At 46.2% G+C, this 14,732-nt stretch overlaps 1 protein-coding gene across 20 annotated transcripts in view; it reads left to right on the top strand.

The window, feature by feature from the left end:
• Window positions 1-14,732, top strand: part of mpp7a (membrane protein, palmitoylated 7a (MAGUK p55 subfamily member 7)) — a 779,450-nt gene that overhangs the window by 603,652 nt on the left and 161,066 nt on the right. The window lies entirely within an intron of this gene.

Below are 14,732 nucleotides of genomic sequence, written 5' to 3'. Positions count from 1 at the left end.
GCAAACATTCAGCAGCTCAGGAGCATCTGTGGATGGAGACACTGCCTGATCTGAGTGTTTTCCAGCATTTTCTGTTTTTTATGTATAATACCATAGAAGTGGAAGATTTAATTTTAATTTTGATATGCAAAATAAGTCTATATTGGGATTTAAACATTATTGCTTTCTGAAAAGGGAGGAGAATAATTAAACACTTTGTGATTATTTTACTGTTGATAATCTACATAAATGGTTTGGTTTTGGGGGCCAAATGTAATATTTCCAAATTTGCTGTTGATACAAAACTAGGTGGGTGTGTAATTGTGAGGAGGATGTAAGAAAGCCTTAAGGGCACTTGGACTGGTTAAGTGAATAGACAAGAACATGCAGATGGAATATAATGTGAATAAATGTGAAGTTATCCACTTTGGGACAAAAAACAGGAAGGCAGAATACTTCCTAAACGATGAGAGATTGGGATGTGTTGATACCCAAAGGGACTGGGTGTGCCCTGGTTCATGAATCACTAAAGGCTAGCAGCTTGGGACATAGTCTAAAATTAGGGCTAGATCATTCGGGAGAGATTTTCAGAAGACATTTTTCACCCCAAGCGTAGTAGAGGTTTGGAACTCTCTCCCACAATCAGCAATTGAAGCTAGATCAGTTGTTAATTTAAAATTTGAGATAGATAGATTTTTGTTAAGCAGGAATATTAAGGGATTTGGGCCAAAGGCCATGATCTCATTGAATGGCGGTACAGGCTTGAATGGCCTATTTCTGTTCCTGTGTAGGTTAGCAAACAACAGGTCGGAAGACAAATGGTATTTTGACCTTCATTGCAACAGGATTTGAGTACAGGAGTAAAGATGTCCTGGAGCAAATGTAGAGAATCTTGGTGAGACAGCACCTGGAGTGTTATGAACACTCTTTATCCAAGTAGGATATATTTGCCACAGAGAGAGTGCAAGAGAGGGATGTTTTATGAGAAAAGATTGCAGAAACTAGGCCTGTGTTCTCCAGAGTTTCAAAGAATAAGAGATGACTGAGATGAGGAAGAATTTCTTCATTCAGGGAGTGGTGAATCTTTGTAATTCCCAAGAGACCTGTAAAAGCTCAACCATTGAGCATGTTTATGAGACACAAATTGATAGATTTCTAATTAGTAATGGCATCAAGGCATATGGGGATAGTGCAGGAAAGTAGATGATCAGCCATGATCTAATTGAATGGCAGAGCAGACTCAGCCAATCGAATGACCTCCTCCTGTTTCTATGTATCCACACCACTCTTATGAATGTTTAAACGGTATTAGTGAAAGCAATCACTGTCCAAGTAATCTAAGCACCTTATTAATTCTTAATTAGATTTCTCACATTCTAGTGTTTCATACGATACAGCTGCTTTGTCTGAATAATGCTGATTTATTAAAGTGTTTGAAGGAACCACATCATATTAGAGATGGGAAGATTTGAGACAGAAATACCAGGATAAATTAGTTTGCAAGTACATGTGATAAATAATGCATCACCAAACTGTGTCCAGTAATTTGACACATGCCATGGATGTGAACATTTGGTTGGTTGGGGAGTTATGGTCCACATTATTGTGTTAACATTTCAGTTTTAATTTGGTATACCAATTTTCTACTGGCTACCACCGAATAACACATTACATAGCATTAAGGCCATGTTTCTATTGATATTCTTCCCACACTGGGTGCCGGATTTTCTTCATGGAGGCAGGAGTCAGGAATTTTTCTGACATAACGATTCCACCTCCGTCCCAGTGCCAGCTGGCCAGATTTTGATCCGGGGAGGCTGGGACAGCCAGAGGTGGCAGCAGGCTCAAGGTGGAGACAGAGGCAGGCTGATGTTGCAGCCAGGTTGAATGGTCTGTCTCTGTCCACAGACACCAGCCCAGTTTTGAACATAAGTGTAAACCTCCTTCACACCTCTTTCACCCTCCTCACCCCTCCCACCCAACAGGCACACCCTCCACCCTCATTCGCACCCCCCGCTCATCCCATCTTAAAGCTATTTCATGTTCCCTACCTCCTTCACCCTCCCTCTCCCACAAAACTCCCTTTCACCACTCAACTCCTTACTCTCACCTACATAAACCGTCCCATCTCACCTCACCTGGTATCCACTTTACAAACAGAACACATGAGACCTATAATTTGAAAGTCTATGAAAAGCTCATAAATCTGTCGAAGTAAACAGACTTCACTTAAATAGGTACTTAATTTTTTATTATCCTCATTCCCCAGGGCACCTGTGTAAACAAACACTGCCATGCAGAATCCATACATGCCTTTGAAGGCAGCCAAAAGCTCAGATTTATGTCAAAGCTTTCAAATAACTGAGCTGTCTGTAAAGAATGAATGAAAGTCATGGGGAAAATACAATCAGCTTTTGATCTCACATTGTGGGTAATCTATTCTAATACATCTGAAGATTTTTCCATTTTTGCAATGCTGTTCTTTCATTTGACAGTTTACCAGCTGTCAGAAGTTACAACCTGGTAACCATATATTTAATGGTGACTTAACTTATCATAGTACTGTCTAACTTTAGTAAACCTAGATAGCTCAGGCTGCCTTTTTTCTTGATGAACTATGAAGAAGGCAGCACCAGTTTTACTCACTATTTAAAGTCCTCCCACTTCCCCTTCCATTTTGTACATGTGACTTTAAAAGGTTTTCAAAACACAGCGGCATCCATGAAAATTGAAGAAGTTCTGAAATGTTTACTTCCGGAATAGTGTTAACAACTTCTAAACATGAGTGGGTGAGGTTCCCAACTGCCTGCTTTCCTGCATTGCCAAAAATATCTGGAGATGGAAATTGGGGCGGGACTCTCGGACCCGCACTCCGACTGCCATTTTCCTCTCCTGCCTGTTTCCGTGTGGCCCCAAGTTGGGGCTAGGAAATCCAGCCCTGAGTATTTGAATACATGTTTCATGCATTTTCGTGCCACTGGTGTACTAAAAATATCTGTTGAATTAGTTAGATGGTTAGCTCCATTCAATTTATCCCATGAATAGAATAAATGCTTGGATCTCAAGTAGTTTAAAAATTAATTTATCTTTATAATGAGCAGGAGAACCATGTGTGGAGACTATTTCTACATTTTCTATACACAAATTAATTTGAGTAACATGTGAGGAAATAAAAGGTGATCTGGAATGTAAAGTTGACAGTATAACAAATAATTGCTCCAAATTTTAAAAAAAAATCTCTGACTTGTATTTAAATGCAGAAGCATTGCAATGCTATGAAATATCAGTCTTACAGGATCTTGTAGTCAATTACATTGGTACTGACAATACACATTGTCTAGCTCTATTCATTATGTAACACACACTAGTTTTGTAGAGCTCCTTCTAAAAGAGTAACTTTTAGCCAAACAACAAAGTTACCCACTAATCACCTTGTTTTAGACACAGCCGGTAATCATTATCTATTCTGTTGACAGCAATGAAATAGAATGAGAAAGTAATTATGTTCTGAAACTGTAGAACGATTTCATGTTGTCGCCCACTTTACACATTCCAGTAAATCATTGTACAAACCAGTTTATGATGAATATTTTGACTTAATGCAGCAGTAGACCATGGAGAGTAAGGTGAGCATGGTTTTCAAAACAGAGCAGTACTTGTGAAGGGCATATACTATTTAGTCACACTAAGAATATCACCTTGAGGAAGACGTTGTCAGCTTTATTCTTTCATAAACTAATTGTACCAAACAGAATTAATATTGAAGAAGAGTGATTCTGTCACAGGTAAAATCCTCAGGGTGTCAAAGCTTGCTGAAATTTATCCTTGAAATCTCAAGGACAGTAGAGTAATCTGCATTGCACAGATGGTGGCTTTTGAATATGTTTCTTGGTGGAAAAGATAAGTGTAGCTTAACAGGGGAAGCCCTTTGTTAATAAGCTAGTGAGACTCTCAGCACAGAATCATGGAGTGTTGGTAAATAAAGTGCTCAAAACATGTAGAAACAGAATTTACTATTTTTAAAAACTAATTGATTCATTGAGTTTTTCCATATTCACACATTTAATAGTTCATGGTTAGAACTACCATGACCCCAGATCCACTTTCAAGCAATGGTAAATGAGTATAGTAGTAGAGTGGCTTTGATGCTGGGCTAAAAATCCAGAAGACATGAGTTCCAATCCAATCCTTGCCTTCTGTAAAACGGAATCCAATGGGCTGGAACATCTGTCTCCCCACTGTTGTTAGAGGGGTAACCCAAGGATGTGCTGGGGCATCCCCACCCACTGCCCATCCCCCTCCCAAATAAAGTCCCAAATGATAACCCCACCCCACTCTTCATCTTTTGATGCTCGGCCTTGTGGACATGCTGCGTTGACTTGATCTCACCCAGCCTGAATTGAAAGGTCAGGTGAGACAGCATCGGAAACAGCATCACATACGTAATTGGAAATGGAAAGACAATCCCATGCTGATTGCCACTCCGAGTAAGTTGTGGTTCACGCGTATATCCGATAATTTAGCCTTAGAAAAGTACCATGAAAGCCTAACTGGTTAACTTTTGACCCAGACTTTGTGGTCAGCAGCAAAGGAAGATGCACTATGTTCACAGCTGCTCAAGAATTTTTGAGTGGCAACATCCTGATATTGGGTGCAAGATCCAGCGTATCGTGCTTGACAGAGGTTCTGTGGCCTGTGTGAGCAGGGCCAGCAACAGCATCTTGTCAACCAATTGCATTTGATAATTTTGTCCAAGATATGGAAATTTGTGGAATTCTTCCTGTTGAAAGACGATGGGCAGAACTTCTCCATGGCCTCTCCAACAGGTTCAATGGAGGGTGGGAGGGGAACAGAATTTGGCCTGAGTCCAAAAAACAATTTTACGCCGGCGTGAATTTCCCACAGGATTTTCTGGCTGGTACTCTCTATGATGGATCGGGAAACCCGCTGGAGATCGACATGAAAGTAATTTGCTCCCTGGCCAACCAGAATCGTGCACCCACCTCTGATCCTCTGCCACACTAAGTGGGAAAACGTGCTGGTCCAGAATACATCTGGACTTAACTAAATAATGCCTGGGGCTGGCTGTGGAGTTTGCGATGGAGGCCACCAGCAACCCTGGAACCCATAAACACCACAGGTACAGGTGCATCTTGGTAAACCCATTTTCCAGTTTCAGTGCTCCCAGGAATCCATCTCCTTTTTTAGGAGGACCATCTTCTTTCTTCAACAGTGGGTCTGTGATATTCATCGCCTTTTCATTATAGCACCCAGATATGATGCTGAGACTCACACCATAATGCCCACCCCATCATGGAATACAGTGCTAAACCTCTGGGTGCATGAATATTGAGGTTAGAGTCGAAAGATACCGTGTGATTTCCCTTCAACCTCCACAGTGGGAAAAAGTCCTTGTTCCTGCCCTCGCCATGGGACTCATTCCCAGATGGAAGAATTCCACCCGATGTGTGGATTGGTGAACTCTGGGGATTAGAAATTGGAATATTGATAACGTCATTTCCAAATTAAACCCTTTAAAATATACACTTGCTAGTCATTTTCAGCGGCATCTGCATTGCTCAAAGAAAACTTAAAAAGAAAACATTGTCATGAAAAGTCTCTCATTATTGATAGTTAGGCTTTTCTTTTGCTACTTTTGCATTATTAATTGATTTCCATTATCAACAGTCGATAGCTATGGTGCTAATATGTCCATGTGTAAATTCTCATTGTTTAATTAATTTAATTTTGATGCATCACCAACGTGCCCGCAATGGGTTCATCATGAATTGTGTTGAACGGTTTGAAATTGTGAAGTTTCTACTTGAATTATTTTCAGATAAATGTTCAGTAAAAGGAAACTGTACTGTTGCAACAACATATTGTTTGCTGGAGGGGCCAGGAATCTGTAATATGAAAATGAATATTGTAGGAATGCTCAGGGTGATCAAGAGGAAATGGAGATAACTGCTATCGCCTCGACGAAAACAACTCTAGTCCTCATGTTCTTGCATTTCTGTCTTTACAACCGTTTGCATCAACATCAAATAAATATAGACAACAGCAGCATTATTTCATTTCTAATGGCTTTTGAATTTCTTGTTGTACTATTATCATTTAAGGACAAACAGATAGGCGGAGGAGTGGAACATAAAGATTAACTGAGAGCCTATAACTTACTCGACCTGGCAACAGGACATTTTGCAGCAGGGACATTTACACATCTGATTTTAATTAAATTTGCATATCCAATCAAATAGTTATAACTAACCATCTAATTGATTGTATGTTTTGAATGTAATACAGATGTTGCTAAGCTGTTATAGTAAATGAACACAAATAAAGAACTTTTTTCATATAAGAATGACTATCAGGCAAGTCTTCCTTCCCTTCAACATTACAAGTTAATTTCTTCTTTATTTCCCAACTGGAGTGTAATTATTGTGCACGCCTGATTGCTGCATTATTTTTGCCAGCTGGTCACACTCAAAATTTCTTTCGGTTGTAAAGTGTAAAGTCTAATATATATGAAAAGCATGCAGATAATAACAGCAGAGCGATTGGGCAGAATTCTCTAAAGGCCCGACACCGTCGTGAAACCCGGAGAGGTTCACAACTGCGTTGGAGGCCTCTCCTCCTCGGGGGGGGGGGGGGGGGGGGGGGGGGGGCTAGGAGGGCCGTGCTGGGTAACTCGGCCGTGCGGTTGCCGTCTTCCCCTCCGCTGCCCCGCAAGACGTGGTGGCTTGATCTTGCGGGGCGGCGGAGGGGAAAGAATGCGTCCCGTTGAGACGCCGGCCCGACGATCGGTGGGCACCGATCGCGGGCCTGTCCCCTCCCGAGCACGGTCCCCTCTAGGCCCCCCACAAGCCCCAAACGGGCATCTCACGCCGTGTTCACGACGGCAGCAACCAGGTGTGGTTGCCGCCGTCGTGAAGCGGTCGCGAACGGCAGGCCGCTCGGCCCATCCGGGTCGGAGAATCGCGGCGGCCCGCGATTCTCCGAGCGGCATGTCGCAAAACGCGACACGCCATTTTGCTCTAGCACCTCCCGTGATTCTCCCACCTGGCGTGGGAGCGGAGAATTCTGCCCCTGGTATCTTGGAGCCAAGATAAATACAGCTGAATGGTTGATGGGACAACTGAAAGTTTAAGCAATTGTATTTTTTTTAGATGAGTATATATGCACTTTAAGAGAGACTTTCTGTTGGAAAGCAATTTCATTATATTGAACAACTTAAAAGTTGCAAAAGTGAATGAGAGGCTGCCAAATACCATACGTGTACTATTAGTTACATTTGTTTAGTTTTGCGTGTGTTAGAGAGATTGAAGTAGCAGCAGCATTTGAAATTAACAGGCAGGAAAAGACCAGCCAGTTCATCAAATCTGCCCCACACAAATGATGGCAGAAATATCATAACAAGATGTCCCACTCTGCCCGCAACCCACCCTCTTGCCCCATCCCAAGCGCCATTTAATTTCTTGGAAGAGCTGAAAAAAATCCAAGACAGTATGTAATGTTGAAGAATGCTTCCTTCCCTTTGACCTGATAATTTTCCGTACCACTGATTAAGCTATCGAACAACATGGGGGCGATTCTCCAATGCTGCGCCGTCTGGGAGAATCGCTGTGCATGCCACTTTTTCCCATGACGCTGGTCCGATGCCGTTCCGCCATTCTCCCAACCGGCGAGAACAGCGCCATTGAGGTCGGTGCCGCGCATGCCGGAGAATCGCCCGAGCAAGCAATGGAGGTGATTCTCCCTATCCCCCGCTATTCTGCGTCCCGGATGGGGGTCAGGCCGTCGCCGTTCACCCCTACTAAATAAATTTGTCAGCCAGTCATGCTGGCTGATGGTTAGGATGAGGGAGGTCCATCCCAGGAAGCAGGAAGCTGCGTCAACGGCCGGGGGGGGGGGGGGGGGGTTGCAAGGCTTTCTGATGTGTATGCCGCAATCCCCCATGGGGGGGAGGGGGTTTGGGGGGGGTGAGGACAGGGCTAAGGAGGATGGGCTGTGGGAAAGAGTAGAGGGAAGGGGAGGGGTGGGGGAATGAGATGGGGAGGGGTTGGGGGAAGGAGTAGAGAGAAGGAGGAAGGGTTGGGAGAAGGAGTAGAGGGAAGGGGGAGGGGTTGGAGAATTAGAAGGGGGAAGGAGGAGAGGTTGGGGGAGGAGTAGAGGGAAGGGGTAGGGGTTGGTGGAAGGAGTAGAGGGAAGGAGGAGGGGTTGGGGGGAGGAGTAGAGGAATGGGGGAGGGGATGGGGGAATTAGAAGTGGGAAGCGGAGGGGTTGGGGGGAGGAGTAGAGGGAAGGAGAAGGGAGGAGGAGTTGGGGGAAGGAGTAGAGGGAAGGGGTGGGTGGCCCTGGAGAACACAATAACACATGTGGGGTCATATGTGAGGGAGTGTAGGGGGCAGTGTGAGGGTGTGAACTGTGGCGGTTGTGGATTGTGAGGCGGTGGGGTGTGAGGGTGGACTGTGGGGGTGGGTGCAGTGTCAGGCGGTGGGGTGTGAGGGGGGTGGATTCTGAGGGGTGTGGGGGTAATGATGGGCTGAGGGACTGCATGCAGACAGGGGATTCTTACTTGGTGCTGCGCCTCCGACCTGGCTTGGCGCTACCTCCCGGCTCCCCCAGCAAGGTCCAGAGCCCTCTGCTCGTAGATGGTAAGGGGGTGCAGCTCAGGTGATTCCCCCTCTGGTTCGTGAACGCTCCCTCTGGTTGTGAGCAGATGGGAGTGAACTCAGGGTGAGGCGGTCATCAGCAGAACGCGCACATGTTAGCACCATTATCACTGGGTGGGGACACTCGGACCCATGCCATGACACCTCTCCATGGGGTGGGGGGGTGTTTCCACATGTGTCTCAGGTGCAATGTGGCACCCCAGGCACCCCCCTCCCCCCCCCATGTGTGGGTGAGGGAGTTGGGTGGGGTGTTGCCAGGGGGGAGTCTCAGAGTACTTACCCTCGCTGCCCTCGTGAGGCCATGCAGTTTTTCCTGCACTGGTCTCCCGAGCGGCGAATGTGCCCCACAGCTCTTACCGCCATGCCAACCTCTTGCCATCCCTGCCTCACGGTGCTGCACGGCTGCCAGTGGCCACGTCTGGCTCTGCGCTCCTCCACTGCATCTAACAGTGCCTCTAGTTCTCCGTCCTGGAAGCGGGGAGCGGCACGGCGGGGCTCAGGTGCCAATGTTCCAATTGTGCACTTCCTATGACACAGCGCGGCATCATCCTGGCGTCGCACGATGATGCCGCTGCTCTGGCGCCACACCCACCGCGTTTCACGCTTCGCCGCTGCTGGTTCCTTTTCTGCCCCGATTCGGTCGCGTCGGGGGCCGTTTCGTACCGTCGTGAAACGCAACGGCATTCACGACGGCGGGGGCACTTAGTCCCGCGATCGGAGAATCCCCCCCCCCCCCCATATGTTTGCAGATGTATTTTCCACCACCACTCCCCTACCCTTGCGTTGTACAAAGGTTGAATGTGCCCAATATCTGTGAATTTGTCATGGGTTAAAATCATCTGGTCCATTTTGCTTATCACCCCTATGCTCACTGAGCTACACTAATTTTAAAATTCTTGTCCTTGTTTTAAATCCTTTCATGGTCCTGCCCTTCCCTATTTTCATAATCTTCTCCAGCCCCACAATGCTCTGAAATGCCTCTGTGCATCCTCAATGCATACACTATTGTAGCACAGTGGTTAGCACAGTTGCTTCACAGCTCCAGTGTCCCAGGTTCGATTCCCAGCTTGGATCACTGTCTGTGTGGAGTCTGCACATTCCCCCAGTGTCTGCGTGGGTTTCCTCCAGGTGCTCCGGTTTCCTCCCGCGGTCCAAAGATGTGTAGGTTAGGTGGATTGGCCGTGCTAAATTGCTCCTAGTGTCCATAAAGGTTGTGTGGGATTATGGGGATAGGTTGGAAGTGTGGACTTAAATGGGGTGTTCTTTCAAAAGGCATGGGCACCCTGGCACATGGACACCTTGGCACTGCCAGCCTGGCACCCTGGCAGTGCCACCTGGGCACTGTCCACACATAGGAAACTGCTAATCAGCACCATAGCAGCATCTCCGAGGCGAGGCCGTTTGATCCTGCACCTTGCCTAACTCCACTGTAGACATATTCAAGTGAGACTATGTACTTGAATATGCAAATCTGCATCCCGCCCATTGAGGACCGGATCGAGATTGCGCCACTTCGTGAGATCTAATGAGATCTCGCGAGGTGTAACGAGCATTGTAAGTCTCGCCAATGGCCTTGTCATGTCACTGAGTCGGGCGCAATGAGGCTGGTGGATCGTCTCCTTGTGTGTTTCCATTTCCTCAGCTCAGTGTGTGGTTGACCGGATCCTCCATTATGCCCATTCCATTTCACATACTTCTCTCACCCCTTCCAGAAGTACAATTGGGTTCCCTTTGTCCTAATCTACCACATTACCAGCCTCAGTGTTCAACAGGTCATCCTCTGCCATTCCCCTCACCCACCCTCCATCAAACATATCTTCCCCTCCTCTTCTCTTTCAGCATACATAAGGGACTGTTCCCTTTGCAACATCCTAATCCATACTTCAATCACCCAACAGCCCAACCCCTTCCCATGGCATCTTTCCAGTGGACAATTAAAAAAAAATTATTAATGGGATGTGGGCATCATTGCCCACGAGGAAGTGGTGGTGGTGAGCTGCTATCTTGAATGATTCTCAGTTTCTCTAGATACTCCTACAGTGCTGTTAGGGAGAGAGTTCCAGGATTTTGACCCAGTGACAGTGAAGTAATGACGATACAGTTCCAAGTCATGATGGTAAGTGGCTTGGAGGGGAATTTACCTTCTTACGTTCTAGCACTCAGGATCCCAAACCCTCCTTCCAAGTGAATCAGTAATTTAAGTGTACTACTTTCAATTTGGTTTGCTGCATGCGTAGCTAATGATGCTCTACATTGCGAAGACCAAAACCAAGTTAGGTGACAGCTTTTTGGAACACTTCCATTCAGTCCACAAGAATCACTCAAGCTGCTTGTTGTTTTGATTCTCCACCTTGCTGCCCCACTGACATGTGTGTCTTTGCCTTCCTGCACTGTCACAATGAATGTAAGCATGAGGAGCATCATCTTTCAGTTAGTTACTTGACAGCCTTCTGGGCTCAACATTGAGTTCAACAATAAAGACCTTATGTCCCCCATTTTGTTTCCTTTTTCATTGCAGGTTTCTGTTTTACATCCGTTTTTGTCTAGTTCCTCTCTTGTTCTTGCTCTCGAAAGGCATCTGTTCTTCATTCTGTCATTCACACCTGCTCTAGACACACCTGTTGTTTCTTTACTTGCCTCATTCCATCTTGCTTTGGCCTTGCATCACCAACTCTTTTGTCGTTCAAGTTTTGCTGTTTTCCACCCTTTCACAAACTTTCCCAATTGTTCTTTTCCCACTCAACCTCTTACACTTGCTTAAAAACGACTGCATTTCTAACTTTTCCCAGTTCATTGATCTGCAAAATTAACTTTGTTTCTTCCTCTACAGATGCTGCCAGACCTGCTGAGTGTTCCCAGCATTTTCTGTCTTTATCTGATTTACAGCATTCACCTTTTTTGTTTTTGTACAAATATGTTCATATATGCAAATATTTGTTTTGTTATAAAGTGGAATTCTTGCTTTGTAATAACTGTTTCGAAGCACTGTTGTATTCAGTTTATAAAAAAGATTAGCACCATTTTAAGCCTGGAATGTAATTATTGATTTGAACACTCAAGCTGATGTTACATTTTTGGTATCTATTTCATCTTCCCAAAAAAAGGAATTCCAAATGCCTGCTTCACTACCTTGAAAACTGAATGCTCAAATAAGCATATGATTATCTCCAAGAGATTCTCATATAATGGTGAGCAATTTGTTCAAGTTAGAAGCAAGTGGTTCTAAAATCAAACCTATGTATTAGGAAAATTTTATTGGCGGAAAGGAAAAGAGAATCATACCACCTTCAGCAGTACCTTGTCTCTCCATAAGAGGAAAAATATTGTAAAGTGACAGCATTGGGCAGAAATAAAAGCAATTTTTAAGTTTATTCATTCATGAGATGTGGGCCTCACGGGCTAGGCCAGTATTCATTGCCCATCCCTAATTGCCCTTGAAAAGGTGGTAAGTTTCTCTCTAGAACCTCTGATCCATTGGGTGTAGGTACATCTACAATGCTGTTAGGTCAGGAATTATTTGCGAATCAATTAATCTGAATGTGTAACTATTCGCTGAGGCCTGAACCCCATTCTAAGAAGAAAGAAACTCGATGAGGATCAACCAAGGGTGGATTGCTAGTTCGACCAACCTTTTTTATACGGTACAAAAGGCATCAGATTCAGCAGGCTGCAATTTAGGAACAGTTCCAATTTTTCAGGCATTTCCATGCTTTAACAACTATAATTTGTGACGTTTTTGTATTTCAAGCCAAGCATTTTGATACTTAAAACCATCATGGAAAATTCCCTTCCCTTCCCTGTAGATTATAATCCTCTTTAACGGCAAATATTGCAGATGCCATCTGCTTCATCATGAAAATTAATAATTGAGTTAATAGTTACACTGAAATGATGAGCAAAATCATTGGGAATAAGCTAGTGTTTACAGCTTTGAATTTATCTGCTCCTGATGCTGCTTGTTGGTCCGAGAGTGCTGCCCAATCACATCTTGCAGTGATGTTTTGAATTTTGCAAATGCAGGCTGGTTGAAGCTGTTTGCTCTGCTGATTACAAATATTCGAAGGAAAACTCCAAATTATGGTGTTCTAACTTAATCTGCCTGGAGTAACATGGGGAACGTTGACTACTTGACTACCTTGTTTTTCTGCCTCTCTCTAGTGCATCTTAATTTACCAAATTATTTTAGTTGGCAAAACAAAGGCCAGAATAAAACATGGGCAGCTGAGTGATTTGAACCTTAATCCATTTAGTATAGAGTCAGTCCAACAGCACAGCCTTTGGCTCATTACGTCTGCGCTGGTCAAAGATAACCACGTAAATATTCTAATCCCATTTTCCAGCACTTTGCCTATAGCTTTAAATGCCTTGAGATTGCAAGTGCACATCTCAATACTTCTTAAATGTTGGTGGAGGGGTCTGGTGCGGGGTCGGGAGCAGCACCGAGTGTCGCTGTACGCAGATGACTTGCTGCTGTATGTAGCAGACCCGGTGGGGGAAATGCCGGAGGTGATGGAGATTCTTGCTGAGTTTGGGAGTTTCTCGGGTTATAAATTGAACCTGGGCAAGAGTGAGCTGTTTGTTGTACACCCGGGAGATCAGGAGGAGGGGATTGGTAGGCTCCCGCTAAAGAGGGTAGTGAGGAGTTTTATGTACCTGGGGGTTCAGGTGGCTAGGAGTTGGGGGACTCTGCACAAGCTTAATTTTACTAGGTTGGTGGAGCAAATGGAGGAAGAGTTTAAACGGTGGGACATGCTGCCGTTGTCGTTGATGGGTAGAGTACAGTCCGTTAAAATGACGGTGCTCCCGAGTTTTTGTTTTTGTTTCAGTGCCTCCCCATTTTCATTCCGAGGGCCTTTTTTAAGAGGGTGAACAGCAGCATTCTGGGATTTGTTTGGGCGCACGGGACTCCGAGGGTAAGGAGGGTCTTTTTGGAGCGGGGCAGGGATAGAGGGGGGCTGGCGCTGCCCAACCTCTCTGGGTACGATTGGGTGGCTAACGTCTCGATGGTACGTAAGTGGGTAATGGATGGGGAGGGGCAGCATAGAAACGGATGGAGATGGCGTCCTGTGGAGGCACGAGCCTGAAGGCACTGGTAACGGCGCCGTTGCCGCTCCCTCCAACGAGGTACACTACGAGCCCGGTGGTGGCGGCTACCCTCAAAATGTGGGGGCAGTGGAGGCAACACAGAGGGGAAGTGGGGGGCTCGGTGGAGGCCCCGCTGCGGGGGAACCACCGGTTTGTCCCAGGGAACATGGATGGCGGGTTCCTGGGGTGGCACAGGGCGGGCATTGGGGGGGGGGGGGGATTGGGAGACCTGTTCATTGACGGGAGGTTTGCGAGCCTGGGTGAACTGGAGGAGAAGTTTGAGCTCGCCCCGGGGAAAATGTTCAGGTACCTTCAGGTCAAGGCGTTTGCTAGGCAGCAGGTGGAGGGGTTACCTTCGCTGCCCCCACAGGGGGTAAGGGATAGGGTGCTTTTGGGGGTGTGGGTCGGGGATGGGAAGGTGTCGGACATCTACCAGGTGATGCAGGAGGTGGAGGAGGCGTCGGTAGAGGAGCTTAAGGCTAAGTGGGGGGTGGAGCTGGGGGAGCAGATTGAGGAAGGGACATGGGCGGACGCCCTGGAGAGGGTGAACTCCTCCTCTTCATGTGCGAGGCTTAGCCTCATCCAGTTCAAGGTACTGCACAGGGCTCATATGTCCGGGACAAAGATGAGCAAGTTTTTTGGGGGTGAGGACAGGTGCATTAGGTGTTCGGGGAACCCAGCGAACCATGCCCATATGTTTTGGGCATGCCCGGCACTGGGGGAATTCTGGCAGGGGGTGGTGAGGACAGTGTCGAGGGTGGTAGGGTCCAGGGTCAAGCCAGGCTGGGAACTCGCGATATTTGGGGTTGGGGTGGAGCCGGGAGTACAGGAGGCGAAAGAGGCCGATGTTGTGGCCTTTGCGTCCCTAGTAGCCCGGCGGAGGATCTTGCTGCAGTGGAAAAATGCGAGACCTCCGAGCGTGGAGACCTGGATCAATGACATGGCGGGATTCATTAAGCTGGAGAGGGTTAAATTCGCCCTGAGGGGGTCGGT

The sequence above is a fragment of the Scyliorhinus canicula genome, chromosome 5, assembly GCF_902713615.1.
Source record: "Scyliorhinus canicula chromosome 5, sScyCan1.1, whole genome shotgun sequence".
NCBI classification, from domain to species: Eukaryota; Metazoa; Chordata; class Chondrichthyes; order Carcharhiniformes; family Scyliorhinidae; genus Scyliorhinus; species Scyliorhinus canicula.
This window is presented reverse-complemented; position numbering and strand designations above follow the sequence as displayed.